The following is a 16012-nucleotide window of genomic DNA, read 5'->3' on the forward strand; positions in this document are numbered from 1 at the left end:
AATTGGGAATTGCTTTGGTACAAGAAATTCATTATATAGATTCCTTTGGCTCCTATATAGATGACAAAAACACTTGAATATTCATTTCATTTCATTTCATTTACTTTTAAAGAAGTTTGTCTTAAAATAACTTTAACTTTTTCATATAAACCTGTTCTAAGCAATGTTTCTTTATTCAAGCCTGCATTAAGCAATATTTCTGACATTAAGATTGGATAAATGACTGTCGCTTGGGTTGCTTGTTTAAAGAGAATCATCCAAGTTTGCAGCTCTATGGAGATTATGGAGACACTTTTTAATCATTGTTTTGATTGAGGCACATTTACTATATGGTACAATTTGGTAAATTATGCATGTTTACTATATAGTTCAGTCCCACTCTCATCAACCCTGTTTCCACCAGCAGGCAGCTGTCGTAAGCAAAAACAAAATGGCCAACAGACAAAGTTAATGACTAGCTGGTGAACACAGTGAAGAATCTTGTGAGCTAAAGACCCATAGAGTATTTAGTGGAGGTCAAAACAGAGCTAAAAGGAGCAAAAAGTCCATTAACACAGCTTGAAGACACCTTTTTCCCTAAAATTAAATGCTTAAATATTGTTGCATTCATTTAGCAAGTCTACGTGTACGCTAAATCAATGGCCACAATGTATAAACAGTACCTAGCCTATACACTATTTTCATCACATCAAGATATGATTTATGAGTAAGGTTTCCACACCGTCAGAGCAATAGAAAGAAAATACACAAACACACACTATCATTATTATTATTATTATTATTATTATTATTATTATTATTATTATTATTATTATTATTAATATTATATCACTCCTGTAAGCCACTCATTTCAGTGAGGACTGTAATCCATAATGGTTTTAACAGATATAACAAGACTGTGGTGAAATGTTAATACAAGTGTATCTACAATTATTGGATATGATCACCATATATTGCTACTGAGGAATGCTGATTGGCTTTAGTGTGTTGCACCTGTCAAATTGACAATGTCAATACTGCTTAACTGACTGCTGTTTAAGGATATTTTAACTGCAGACCAACAACAACAATAAGGTGGAACAACTTACCCAATTTGTTAGTTCTATTTCTTCTCTACAGTTTGAGATTGCACCTACAACAAGAAGTCCAGGTTTTGCTACTCAGATGCTAGAGAAAACAATGTAATGAGATATAACGAAAGGGTTAAATTTTATACAAAAATGTGACAGAACCTGGGAGACAAGTGGTAAATAAGCCTTCCCTGCCTCTCCACTCTGACACTGTAGGATGGCTGACTGCTTAAAAAAACAAAGAGTGGCCCTTTTCCCCAGGCCAGCACATGCTGTGATATTAATAAGTGTCCTTCATCAATTCCCACAGTGGGATCTTGTTAACCTTTGCACCACACTAAATCACTTCTGAGGAAAACAAATTGTGTCACCATCCAGGTGCTTTTACTTAGCCTTTAATGCAAATAAATGAATATATATATATATATATATATATATATATATATATATATATATATATATGAAAAACAAACAAAGCAAACACTATCCAACAAATGGAACATGGCATCCAAACATGTGATAGAATCATGTAACAATCACAAAAATGCATTTCTTTTGTTGTGCAGGACTATGTGTCTTGTGTCTTTATCGTATCTTATTTAATTTAACAGACGGAACGTACACAACACCTGAATAAAAACATCAAACAAACAATATAAAGCGTAGGATTTAGCTTATAGCTCCTTCACCTTGAGGGAGAGGCAGACAATTTGTTACTTCAGGCTTTGTGTAAGACTTCTAAACCTCAGGCTTTCTACAACCTTGGACTTTGCCATCATCCATGGAGGGAGTTCTTCCTTTGAACATTTTTGCTGGAGGTGAATACAACACGAGCAATAGATCAGATACAGTATTAACCATTTCAAATTGAAAAAAAAAAAAAAGATTCACTCATTGATGGCAGACATGAATTCACAGATATAAAATGCACTTAAATATTGAGAAGTAAAATCAGTCCTGAAATGGAAACAGTATAACAGATGCAATAAATAAATAATAAACAGAAACAGCTTCAAAAAATATACTGTTACAATATTAGTCTAAAGGACAGTGAGTAGACTATTTTCACAGCGGACATTTTGTCATGTCATACATAGCAGAAAAAGTGTAACTGAGGAGCAATAAATGCACTCTTTAGTAATATTAATTGCACCTGTACCAGCTATAACAATCGAAATGTATGCTTTTTCTTCACGTGAGCTGTTTTTTTGTATCAACATGTGATTTGTTGCGTAAATGCTTTTATACATGGTGTTATACAACAGGTAGTTCTGACCAAGCAATCTGATTGGTCAACTTAACATTTAGAACACGATCAAATCAGCATGACAGCACACCTAGCTGTGCTCAAATGTAAAAATGCCTCATCACTATAAAAATTACTCCGCCACTGATTAGAGCAATAGATTGTGACGTCACACTGACAGTCACTTCCAAGTTGACAGCTGGCAGTTGATTTGAATTGTGGACATATGTGAACTCGGCAAATTTGTTTATTTCTGTTGTAATTTTCAGCTGTAACTGTAATGTTTGAAGATATATACAGTGGTCCAACATATCTGATGTTTCTGCTGTGCTCATTTTATGTACTGTGTTGCTTTTCTAGCATCTTTGGTGTGTTTTGTTTTGTGGGGATCAGCCGGAGCAGACTCTTGAGTTGTGTTTCTTTTATGTTTGTGAAACTGGATTGAACTGAACAAACAGACCCTTTACAGAGTGGATTGAACTCTGACTGTGAGATGAATTACATAGGCACATAGTCACATGCACTGAAAAACCCATACACAACAAAACTTAACCATTTTTCCTTCAGTTGAGAGTATATATTAGTCGTACCCCATGTATTTCTATGAAAATGGAGATAACACTATCAAAATGTTTTTTGTTTTTCAATTTTAGAGCAAATTGCCCCACAATATGAATACATTTTGTTTCTATCTTTTATTTTGTTGGTAACTGTTGTATAATTGCAATATTAAACTCGAGGTTGTGCTTTACCGTCATTGTTGACACTTCAGTGATGCTTACGGAACTTGGTGCAAGCGCCTCATTCCTGATTGCATCACTGTCGTTGCAACAATGATGGTAAAGCACACCCTCGAGTGTAATATTGCCCAATTTTCCACTGTTTAGGGGATTAACTATTCACAGCACATGCAAAATTTTTAGTACACAGTACACAACTGATAGTGTGTGTTTAAAGGCAGAAGAGTGTACATAATGCTGCCCCCTATTGTCAATACTTATACTAATACTAATACATTCTCTGTTTCAAACAGAACTCTCGGATCCTCATTATGACAGTGCACTATACTATAGTTTGTCAAGTTTGTCAGTAACAGCACGGTATGATTCATGAGGATTAACTCTTTAAGAAGGATTAACTCTAATGCAATAAATACTGTGGCCTTTTGGATTCAGGTATTAAAGACTAATACCTATCATGCTATGGTCCTGAAAGTCGATAACACGATCAAATCAAAGTTGTGGCTTGAGGTACCATGAGTTGTCTTGACTCTCACCCAAGCTCGAGACAGTCCGGAAATGTAGCAGGCAGGCATCACAAAATGTAAAAGGTTAATTGAAAAATAATTTAATTCATTCTTTGACAATATCCGCCCCTGCAATACAATATTCACTCGTGGCAAGTAAAACACTATTTAACTTTAAGGTTATGTTTAGGCCCTTGCAGCCTTTGGTTATGGTTAAGGAAAGACTGTGCTAATGCAGAAGAGGTCAAAAGGGACATAAAGCACAAGACAGGATGCGTTGTTCCCTAAACCTAACCACACGCAGGACTCAGGATGTGAATCCCAAAGTCCTGCACTTTGTACACCAACCATCCACCTCCCAATGACTATGGACAACAGGTTGGTCTTCAACGGTTCAGACAGTGACCTGTTTGATGATCGATCCGTTGTTGACTCCTGATCCCTACAACCAGCCACTAAGCTATGCCACATGCGGACCACGATTCTTGTTCCTCTGCAAGGTACCATCCACAACTGTCAATCCAGCAGTACCTATGAGATACCTCCTTCACCACCGCATACACACAGAGGCCATTACCATTGCTGCTCCTCGGAGGAAAGCTACTACTCCACACACTGCACCTCTGATTGGCCGGGATCCAGATGCTCCACATGCATCCACACAATAGCCAATTGCCGTTCCTCCTAAATGATAGTAAAGCATTTCCAAATCTATGAAGACTCTACTCCCATCACTCCTCCAGCCAGCTGCCCAAATGCTCCCACCCAATGCCGCCCTGATGCCACACACTACTGATGTCAAGATGCCCCACTACTTCTTCAGTCCTTACTGAGGACCAGGTTGTATTTCTCCATGTGCCTGCTCCCTCTCTATCTTGTTTGTCCTGTGCATTTTTTAAATTTATTTCATTGCCGCTTCTGCAGGCTGCACTCTCTACCTCCACACACACATCCCTCCATCCCAGCATGCCTTACTCTTCGCTTCCTCCAGCCACAACTAATATAGCTCCTGTCTGCCTCTACAGCCCCTGCTTTCACAATAAACACTATCCGTACCAGCGTTCATACCGTCAGCAAGCTATGAAGCTTCCTCCTTCCAACCCACTCCATTTTCTACTGGCCTGTCTCTGTTCTCATCCTTCCCCCAACACCCGACTGCACTTTCCTTCTCTATAGCAGCACCTACTGCCTGTCTTCTGGCTCTCCCCATCGTTAACCCTACCAGTGGCATTTCTTCCATAGCTTCCATCTTTCCCTCTGCTCACCCCAACCTCGCTCAGCTCTTCCAGCCACCCACTTAGTCCCAGAGAGCTCTCAACCCCCCAAGGTGCAGCCCAGTACAGGCAACTTTCACCTTCATGTTCCAGACAACTCATGCCAGTCGACTTTTCTTTCTTCTTTTCTCTGTACTGTGATGTCATATGCTCAGTCTTAACACGACCACAGGGCAAAGCTTGACGGCTACTTGTCCATCATCTTGGATTTAGCCTCACAGTTCGGTTGCACTGGTTTTTACACCTACCATGTTCCCTTTGCTTCTACCGGCCATCTTCAACAGTTCAATCAGGGCACCTATCACGGTGCACTCAGTTCAGAGCCCTGTTCGCAGCCTACTTTTCTATGGCTTGTGACCTTTGCCCTTCCCAAATCTACTAGCTTTCAACCTACCCCCACGCCCTTGGACGCTTCTAAGTGCTGGCTTCTCTCCCTGCTCAGACACCTGAATTGCACTGTCCGCATTATCCCGCAGGGTCATTCCTTCCCTTCCCACCGGCTTTTCCATGGTTACATTGTACCGGATGATGCCTGTAAAACGGAGCTGAGACCATGACATAATTCCCTTTCCTCCAAGAATGGTGTTTAATTTTCTGTGATGACTGCATCATCCAGTCTGATGACATCCTGCTGCAATTTGACGCAGCACCTTACTTCAGATTGGTAGGGTTTGCAACTCCAATCAGCCACCTGTCCCCACCCTCCCTCCTCTGTTTTCTACAAGCCGTACGACGTCATTATCACAGCACTTCTTTGGGGACATGAGTGGTCTGAAAAGTCATCTTCATTCATACAGACAGCCACATTGTTGTTGATATAATAAAGATTGTTCATTGTCCCTCAACATCATGTAGTTCATCCGCAACTTCACCTTAATCTCAGCCTAACACCAATACATCATCCACGCTGCCCACGTTTCAGGCTACAAAATACTATCACTGACTCCCTCTCTTGTTTCTCATTTCACAAATTTAAATCCTTGGCACCAGACTCAGATTCCCATCTGATGCCAGTCATCATCTTCAACTGAATCGTCAGCATCTCCACCAGATCACCTCACCTCATCACAAGCTATCATAAATAGTCTTGCTCCTAAAACCCTCATCATCATAGTACTCAGGGTGGGGCAGTTCTAAGCTTTTCATACCTCACACAGCCTACCATATCGTTAACCAGCTTTATCACCAGCTTTATTACTTATGCCCATTCAGTTCTCAGAGTGAGATCATTCTCCACCCAGGTGTACATCAACGGGATTAACTTCTTCATCAAACTGCTTTCTGGAGCTCCAGCACATTCCATTTCTCATCCCCACGTCAATATGCTAATCAAAGGCCTACAAAAAGCAGAACCTCGACTCGCACGAAAACATTCACAACTGACAGTGTCTCCTCATCCGTTGAATCCAACCCCTTCGTTCAGGATACCTAACCCCTTTCACGGATCCATTCTTCAAATCAATGTCTCTCCTAGCATTCTTTGTTTTTTTTCAATGTTCATTGCTACTAGTTCATTGCTACCACTTCCACCTACAACCCAAGCCTCTCCAATATTTCCATCCACTCCCTAGACACCCTCATATTTAATCTCACACCAAGCAAGACTGACCAGCTCAGCCTCTCACCCCGTATTTCTATTCCACCTAAATTCATGAGTCCTTGAGCCCTTTCGAACCCATCCAAAGTATCCAGACAAGAATCTCAGACCACACCATCAAAATTCTTAGCCAATGTTCAACTTATGCTTACCACAGCTACATCCACAGCCACCTCAATGGAATCTGAAAAGCCTGCTCTCACCTCGTCATTTGAAGCTAACCTTGGGGGCTGATGAAGCCAAGACTCATAAATGTGCCCCCACCCTAAGTCTGTCTCCCCAGGTTCCTGAATGTTCTAGACACATCACAACGCATCACAACCCCCATTTGTCACCTCGCACTCAATCACCTTCATTCCTCCCATTGACCTTCAATCATCCCACCATACATGCTCTTATCCAGTCCTATTTGAAACTATTTTGTGTATTCCGTACCACCGGTGTGGTCTTGCTAGTGAATCACAATGTAAATGGGGACACAAATTAGTATGTCTAGGAGACAGGACTGCACCAGTCACCAGTTTCATTGTACATTTTAGTACAGATCTCTACTTTTTTCATCAACTTTGCTGACCAGAGTAAACATGACAACTGATGTAAATAACAGATGAAATTCACAATTATTACAAAGCTTGGGATAGGTAAGAGCTGTGAGAGCCCTCATGACCTCAAGCAGATAATGTAGAATAAATGTATTTCAGTGTTGAGAGCATTTTTATTTCTAACAGCATACAAATCTGCTTGTGAAAATGCAGCTTACCTTGGGTCATCGCACTCTGCTCCATGGGAAGAGATCTAACTGAATCAGTGATTAAAAAAAAAAAAAGACGAAGAGGATTGGTTCCTTTTGACTGAACACACTGTGATGTATTCATCAATACTGCTGAAACCATGCAAGCAAGGCCGCAGATAGTTTAGCCGTTCTATTCTTGGCAAGGCAGATAGTGCCCCTCTTGTTAAATTCATCTGTCAATGCCGTTGGAGGAGGAGATAAGAAGTGGAGCGACCCCCACATGGAATCAGTCGAAGTTATATCGATCACTTTTGCCTTCATTTCAGCGGGATGGTTAAAAATGATTAGAGTTCCGGAACTGAAGTTAATTCTCAGGGATTGGCTCTCTATAACGAGAGTGTGACATAATCAAAGCAAATGATCTCACACTCCTGTGCTATCAAATCTGGCTGCCCTCATAGGCAGAAGTTTAATCAAGGACTATCTGTCATTGTTTAAGATCGGCATTATAGCTGTCTGCAAAGACCTTACACCGTGTGTCCCGGCAAGTATCCTGCTCCTTGGAGAATAAAGCTAGGAAAAATGAACGATTAGGATGTAGTTCATTAATATTTGTAATCTGAGATTTTTTCATATTAAGGTCAGAGACACACGATGATCATGAGCAAGGGTGTAGGTTTGATTTTGGGACCAATATCAGTGTTTGTGTGTGTCTACCTGTTCTCTCTCTTTTTTAATGTCATATGCACACACACACACACACACACACACACATACACACACATGTCAGTGCTGCTTTTATCTGTTTTTGACTGTTTTGCTTATTATTTGGTTGTGTGCACTGATACCCTCTTCACAAAAGAAGTTCCTAACAGAAAAATAAAGTTGTTTGATTTGATTGATTGACACACAAAGAGCTTAGAGGATATGGCTGATGATTTTCTATATTTTTCTTATTGTCAACAAATCTCATGTGAAGAGCCAAACTAACAAGGAATTACATATCACTACCTCTTGACTTTAAACTGAAGTTCACTGTTATTAGTTTTTGGAGCTGTTTCTATCTACTGTGACTGTATTCTTTGTGGTGAAACGGTATGGCTAGTTGATGTGTTTTCAATAGTTTTTGGACAATAACAAAGGGTCTAGAGCACAGAGGAATAAGATCAGGCTTTAGATACACACACAATACTTGTAAGTATGATCAATTCATTGGTTGGTTGGTTGGTTTGGCTCTACATGAGATTTGTTAACAAAAAGAAAACCTCACAAACATCACCACAGCTTAACAATTCCTCTGCCTCCCACACCTTCAATGGAGCCACACTGTGTAATGTCCTAAACTGTTTTGCTGCCCCATCTTAATGTCTGTATGTTGTGATACTGCCCAACTGTCTTGTCTTATGTTCTTATGTCTTTTGTTATATTATATTGCACCAACAAAATAAATGAATAAGAAAAATAAAATGATCGCCAGACATGTCCTTTAAATTTACTTTGTTCAATACATAGTTGTAACTTACCCAAAACAGGGCTTGCAGAGGGATTTTGGGGATTTTTAAAGTGATATTTCCCCATTTTATATTGTTAATGTAAATCTGAGACTAATGTTGATACTTCAAAATTACATATGATAGAGTTCCACTCAGATTTATGTTACTCTATTTAAACCAAACATCTGCTGTCATTTTAAAATCTCACCTGAGATTTGTAACTCTGTCCTCTCTTTTAGTCTATTAATTTGGCTGATGAAGCTATTAAAATTGTGCAATCATGGCAGAGCAACAGCAATACTCAAACATTAACCCTCATCTTTAAACCATCTCCTATAAAACTTCCATTTTTATCAGCTAATCAATTTACAGACATCCATTTCATTAAGGTGTTCATTAAGGCTCACCTGAGAGTCTGTAGCTCCCTTAATGTCTCTCAGGCTGCTGCTACCAGAATTGTTCTGATAAAAAATTATATATAGCATTCACAAAAAAAAAATAGTTTGACATGCTGTGGCTAAACCTATAAATAATGTAATAATGAACAGAAAATATCAAGACAATGTAAAAATTCTGACCTTAGGTTCAGAGAGCTGCTATTGTACCATGTTTTCATGAAAAACTGTTTTAAATCACTAACTTTATTCGTTTTTATCATTACTGAAGACACTGATGAACTCACCGGATGATCACATACTGCAATTATTCCCTGGAATCGCTGTAACCTCACTGACATTAATTGGTATATGGAACAATAACTGCCATGCACAATGAGGCAAATGGCTGTCAAATGATTCCCCACTGAATAGTGTTTGTGAAATCTTTAGATGAGGGCAAGTGCTTTCAACTTTTTAAATATTATGCTCTCCCTGCCACCTTTCTTGTTAAGTGGGCACAAATAATGCGTGGTGGTATGTAACATCAAGTACCGAAGAGATGTGCAGGAAAGCATGGCAAATGAGTGTTGAAACACACTTTAGGTCTCACAACACTGAGCAATACTGAAAAAAAATAACTTGATGACAAAACCAAATCCAATACTGTATAAACAAAATAATCTAGAATTAAGCAGTGTTTTTTTTTTCCTTTGTGTGTCCTTTTTTATGAGCAGGGAAACTTCTGGACAATTTCGGTAATCTTTCACTGAATGTTATGAGAAATGTTTATATCAGTGAAACTATGCAAGAAAGTGTGATGAATAAAAATGCTTCTCATTACTCCACATTTGCTGTTGTAGTAACATACACAAAATACCAACAAATCTGACATTATGAGCTCTGTTTTCATGATAGATAGATTTGATAGCTGGTGTTTAGCAGGGAGGTGGCATTTTCACAGGGTGGCCTTGAGTCACTGTAAACATGACTTAACAAAGTCAGAAGAAAGGCACACTGAGGGGATGTGTCAGTAACAATCAAGCAGCAAAGTGCAATTTTGCTGTCTAGAGCAGTGTGGATATTTTACTAATCATCGTCATTATGGTGAATGAAGAATGAAAGCATTGATCGTCATGGCTATCAGATTTTTCTTCCCTCCTATTACTCCATAATATTCCCTTTGTGAGTTGTCAAAGCTGCTCTCGTTCATTCAACACCTCTTGATCAACACAGAAATTGATCACTGTCACCATCTCTTAAGTTCTGTCATCTTTTACAAAATCTTTCAATAAATCAGTGAGAAGCACAACCAAAAATATTTCACTTAGAAAATATCTCTGAGACAAATATCTTTGGTTTACAGCACATATTATATCTGCACACAAGTTGTCTCTCTCCACAAATGCTGCTTGTTGATATTGACAAAAAGCACGGATGGGTGAGCCACCGACCTTGTAGCTGGTGAACAGCAGTGCGTTTCAGTAATCGTTCAACATGCCCTACTTCACTTCCCTTCGGCACTTGGTAATATGTGTAGCAGTATAATTCAGGCAGTGGTCACGTGGAGTGAGGGCCAGCTGCCAAAGGGAGCAGAGGAACAAAGAAGCCCTTAGGCAGACCTAATCATTTCTATGATAATGAAATAGTAAACGCTAGGTAACTCTACCAAAAGAAATGAGGAATAAAACATTGCAGATTGGTTAATTTCATAAATCTAAAATATCTCTGGACATGTTTAAAACAGAAATATACTGCTTTGAATAATAATTTTGTGGGTTTTTTTCCATTAAAATGTTCAATTACCTTGTTAAAAATTCTTAAAATTACATCTCCTTCTTCCTCATTAAAAATCCAGGATCTATGAATATGCAAATATTTTCATTTTCAAAAGCTGAACTGCTGGACACAATATGTCACCTTGTTCACTGCAAAGTTCATTATTAGTGTATGTGCACTGGAGTCTGTAAGTTGCATACTGGACCATTTTCAGCTTCCAAAATAGTTATCACAAATAGATGTCAGAAATCATGCTCGTAGGCCCACCCTTTTAACTCAGATTTTCAGTGAACACAGAGAAACTTTCCTCCTGCAGCAGATGAATGTGAAAACAGCCTTCTAGAGTCAAACTCTGCACATACATCATTCTGCAGAGTGAAGGTCAAACATCCAACTGAAGTAATAAGAAAAAAAACAAAAAAAACACATTTTTTAGTGGAGGGGGAATTTGAATATTTCAGCTCCTTTACACTTGCAACCACATGACTTTGGTTCACTGTGCAGAGGAAATAAATATCAGAATCCATTCTTTGTAATATGTGGTCCTTCAGAGTATGTCATTGTTCACTCGCTCTCTGGTTCCCGGTTGATTTCATAAAAGTCCACTTGAGTTTTCAGGGTAATGGGACAACACTCAAGACAGTGGCAGGTATTACCCAAAGGGAAGCGACCAAATAAAACTCAACAAGGGCACGGTAAAGGACTAGAGGAATGCATTGTAGATTTGTTGGGCTTCAAGGAACACTGCTGAGACACAAGGGGGCACAAGATCTGAGGGACTGGGAAGTGCGGGTCTTGGGAGAAAGGAAGCTGTTGGAGGGCCAGATTTAGGCTTTTTTGTCTAAATCACAGAACACAGAACACATTCAGTGTATTTCTCAAACAGATGTGTGAGGCTAGAGCTGCACTTCTTCATTTTGGGTATCATGCAAATAACAGTCCGTCCAGTTTTTCTGTGATTATTGCTGCCAAAAATACTTGATTTTGCAGCAGCTTTTCTCAAAAATTGCGATACAGTTTATGATGTTTTATGTGCTCTTTTTGCTGTAAAATTGCAGGAATTGGGAAAAATTGCGAGCAAAGGAAAATAATGTGATTTTTTTTTTTTAACTACTACCAATGAAGAGTCACATGTAATCACTTTCTTCAATAAGAAGCATACTGCATATCATAGAAACAACTATATTTCAGTGCAAATAAACTTTCACCTCAACATTAGTACCAAATAAAATCAGTCAATAATGCTATTAAAATAAACCCATTACCATAAAATTATAGTTTAGTGCCCATTTATTATATTTGAGGTAGATTATGTCCATCTTTGCTGTATAAAAAATGCATCAACTTGTATTCTTCCAACCCGTTCTCATTACCAGATCATCAAATACTGACACATTGTCACACCCTTCCGCGTCTGATACCGACATAGCTCATAGGACAAAGATGCCCTTTAGCATCTGTATGAGACACCCTGGGCTTTCAACTAACCCCAACCCATCTGCAGCAGTATTAGATGCCCACAGCAACTGCTCTGGCTGTCCATTTACTCCAATATTATCCCACTTGTAGCGCTATATGATGCTTTGAGCATTATGGGATGCTCACACTATGAGCGACAAAGCTACAAAATGGCCAAGCATGGCCAGCTACATTGTCGCCAAGTCAGTGTTTAAGCGCTCGTTGACATGGTTATGTCATCATGGGCTTGTGGATCATCTGAATTTACGATTATCTTTATTAGCTGGTAAACATGATTTAGTATTAGTAAATAACACGCAACCACAGCTAGCCATTGTGCATTTAAAAATGTACGTTACATACCTGGCGCTCCCGCAATAGCTGCCACCCTCTGCCAAGCTGTATTTTTTTTGTTAGTATCACTGTGAATGAAAAGGGTGGGGTTAAATAGCACAGAGAACTGGCTAATGGCAAGAATCAAAGGTTACAGTATTGTAACTGTTATTCTATGAGCACAGGTGGAGCCCTCTACTGGACTCTATGGGTAATACTTTTCTCTAATCACACACACGCAATCGCCCACTGAAATATGGATGTACATAGCCGGTCAATCAGGACGTGCCTACCAATTCCTTGCTGCAGTTCCCATCCCGAAACAACTTCAGCGGATGGCTAATTGGTACTGAAAATGTGGCTGGTGAAGGCTGCATTCTCCTCATCCTGACTGACACTTTCAATTCGAAATATTCTTCCGAATTTTTCAAACATGTCAAGACTTTCAAAGGCTCTTTATGAGACTCAAACCACTGAAGCTAAAACCAGCCTACAAGTACATTATCCTGACTCACATAATCAAACATGGCTGTTGGCCTGACACAGCTTGTACACTACTCTATTTTATGTATTCTGGTATGTGTGGCACAGTGTGGAGCTTTTTGAAGTTCCTAGTTTAATGGACTTTGTTTATAAATGTGAAATTCAGCAGCACTTTAAAATTGTCTGTCATTTTGAAAGCTGGTTACTTGCAACTAAACACAGTGCAGAGTCAAATTGTAATTTTTGTAGAGGGAACATCAGGTCTGTCTATCCGACTGTTGCAAATTGTTGACCTCTGCTTTGATTTATATTGTCTGTTGGTTTCAATGTTTAAATTTAATAAAGTTGACTTCAATAAAGTTGGTTGAACTCATTTTTCCTTTATTTTTCACATGGGCTTTACGTGGCTTACTTGTTTACACTTTAGATTAGGGGGATGCAAAGAGGTTTGTAAAAGCCTTGTGTACATGCATAAGCCTTTGTAACAGGTAAGAGTAATCTGAAAGTGATAGGTTAGACATGTACGTATGATGAATTGTTTACACTTTAGATTAGGGATGCAAAAGCATTTGTAAACGACATAAATGATTTAGTCAAACATTTACACATCATTTATAACTGATGAGGATGATGAAAATAGTTGGGGATCATATAGAGCTGACATATATGGAGTCCCCAGCCCCTGTTCACCCACATGAGGAGCTATACTGGCAGGTCACAACATGCATAGGTTGACATTATCCCCCTCTCAGTGACCAAGAAAAGCTGCCACTTGTATTCTATGGAGCACCTGGGCAGTACTGGAAACACAGGAGAGTGTTTCATAATATATCAGCAAATCATTACATCATCTACTAATGATGTGTTCATGAATATTTCATAATGAACTAATCATTTATAAACGACTTAAAAAATATTTGTGGCATGTTAACATAGTATTAATTAGTTGTTAACAAAGGCATAATAATGTTTTTTTACAAGATTAGTTCATCATTAACTAATGTCTTATAAATTACTACTGATCCTTATTATAAAATGTTACCAAAAACAGTTATTTGAAACAAAAAATTAAGCAATTAGGCATTTATAAATGAACTCATGACACAAACGAATAGAAAATGGGGAGTTTCAGTTTGTTCATCAAACTTGAATTTGAATTTGATCAACATTGTATAAACCCTACAGGCTACATCTAAACTTTTCATTACAGTGGAGTAGAACAATAGCCATAGTATATATTTTATAATCAGGATCATGTTGTCATTTCTTTTCTGAGCCTGGTGATTTCATAGAAGTCCTACAGCTGAACTGCAACTATAATCTCTCCTTCCCTTGTATGATACATCAAGAGGACAGTCCAACCCTCAGTCCAAGATTATGTAAGGAGGTGCAGTATTAGTAAATCATGCAGATTGTGGTTGCAAACTGAAAACTGCAGCGCACCTTTGCAAAATGCCATTTTCTCAGTAAGTCTGTGAGAGTCAGTCCTGGCGCCTGAGGAAAGTAGCTGCCCCCCACCCCCTAACCCCTCGATACAATCGTGTATCAACAATCATTCGTGACTGCAGGTTAATTTTTTAATTGTATGACTATTGCAGCACCAAATACAAGTATAAGCCCACAGTGAAGCATACATATACAATACAGAAATTGCATCACCAAAAGGTACAGGCTGGCTCACTGTAGGCCAGCTCTCTCACTCATAATGCATGCATATGTGCATGTGCACAAACACACACACACACACACACACACACACACACACACACTCCGTTCCATTGTTCATGAGGAGCCAGGACCCTCAAACAACTATCTAAATTCTCCCACTAAAGACAGTTGTATCTCCAATCAGTCAATTGTACATACCATTCCCATTATTTATAAATCTGGACACATAGCTAAGCATAAAAAGCATCCAAAATCTAATTTATCTGCCTGTGTCTATTGTGCCTTCTCATCCACCCTTTGCTACATGTAAAGAGCATGTTACACTTGAATCATCTCAACACTTCAAAGTACACCACAGAGTTGGATTGTTGCATTTAAACATCTGAGGCCTGCTCACAAAAATGGACTATATCCACCTTTTGATAAATGAAACCTCTCCAGACGTCCTTGTTCTGTCTGAAACATGGCTTGCGCCTAATAATGAAATTACTATAGATTGATACAATGTGCTTAGATGTGATCAAAGAAGTAAGGGAGGTGGAGTTGTGAATCTATGTAAAAGACTGCCTCACTGTCTGCAAAATTGATGAATGAATATATTGTGATTGACCTCTGTTTTGGTAGGGACATGCGTGTTACCATTGTTGGTAAGTATCACCCCCCCCCACCACATTTTGGTGCTTTTGAGGAAATTGCAAAGCTCTGGTCACTGTATGCCTCCTCTGAGTTAATAATAATGGGGGATCTTAACCTGGACTGGCTCTCTGACAGCGCTAACAAATTAAAAGAACAGTGTCTGGTACTTAATCTTTTTTAGCTCATAGACAAACCCACCAGACCAATTTTCAAAAATCCTCTTAACTCCACATTAATTGATATCATACATACTAACAGACCACACAAATACCCTGCTTCTGGAGTTCTTGCCCTTGATGTTAGTGATTACTGTCCCGTTGCCTGTGTCAGAGACACCAAAATCCCTAAATCTCAATCTTAAATTATCAGGATTTTTTGAATGATTTGATAATACTTTCTCTATTACTGATCCTGATACTGAAGAGCTTTTTCACAGTCTTTTAATGTTATTGTTGACAGACATGCCCCTTGTTAATTAATATCAAATTAAAAACAGATACAGTCCTTGGTTCTCCCCACAACTCTCCAATATGTATGAATGTATGTATGTACGCTGTGTATGACTAGGAAAGCTAAATCAAATTATTATCAGTCAGCTCTCTCTGCCTGTGATAATTCCACT

This window comes from Thunnus thynnus, chromosome 8 (genome assembly GCF_963924715.1).
Source record: "Thunnus thynnus chromosome 8, fThuThy2.1, whole genome shotgun sequence".
Taxonomy (NCBI): domain Eukaryota; kingdom Metazoa; phylum Chordata; class Actinopteri; order Scombriformes; family Scombridae; genus Thunnus; species Thunnus thynnus.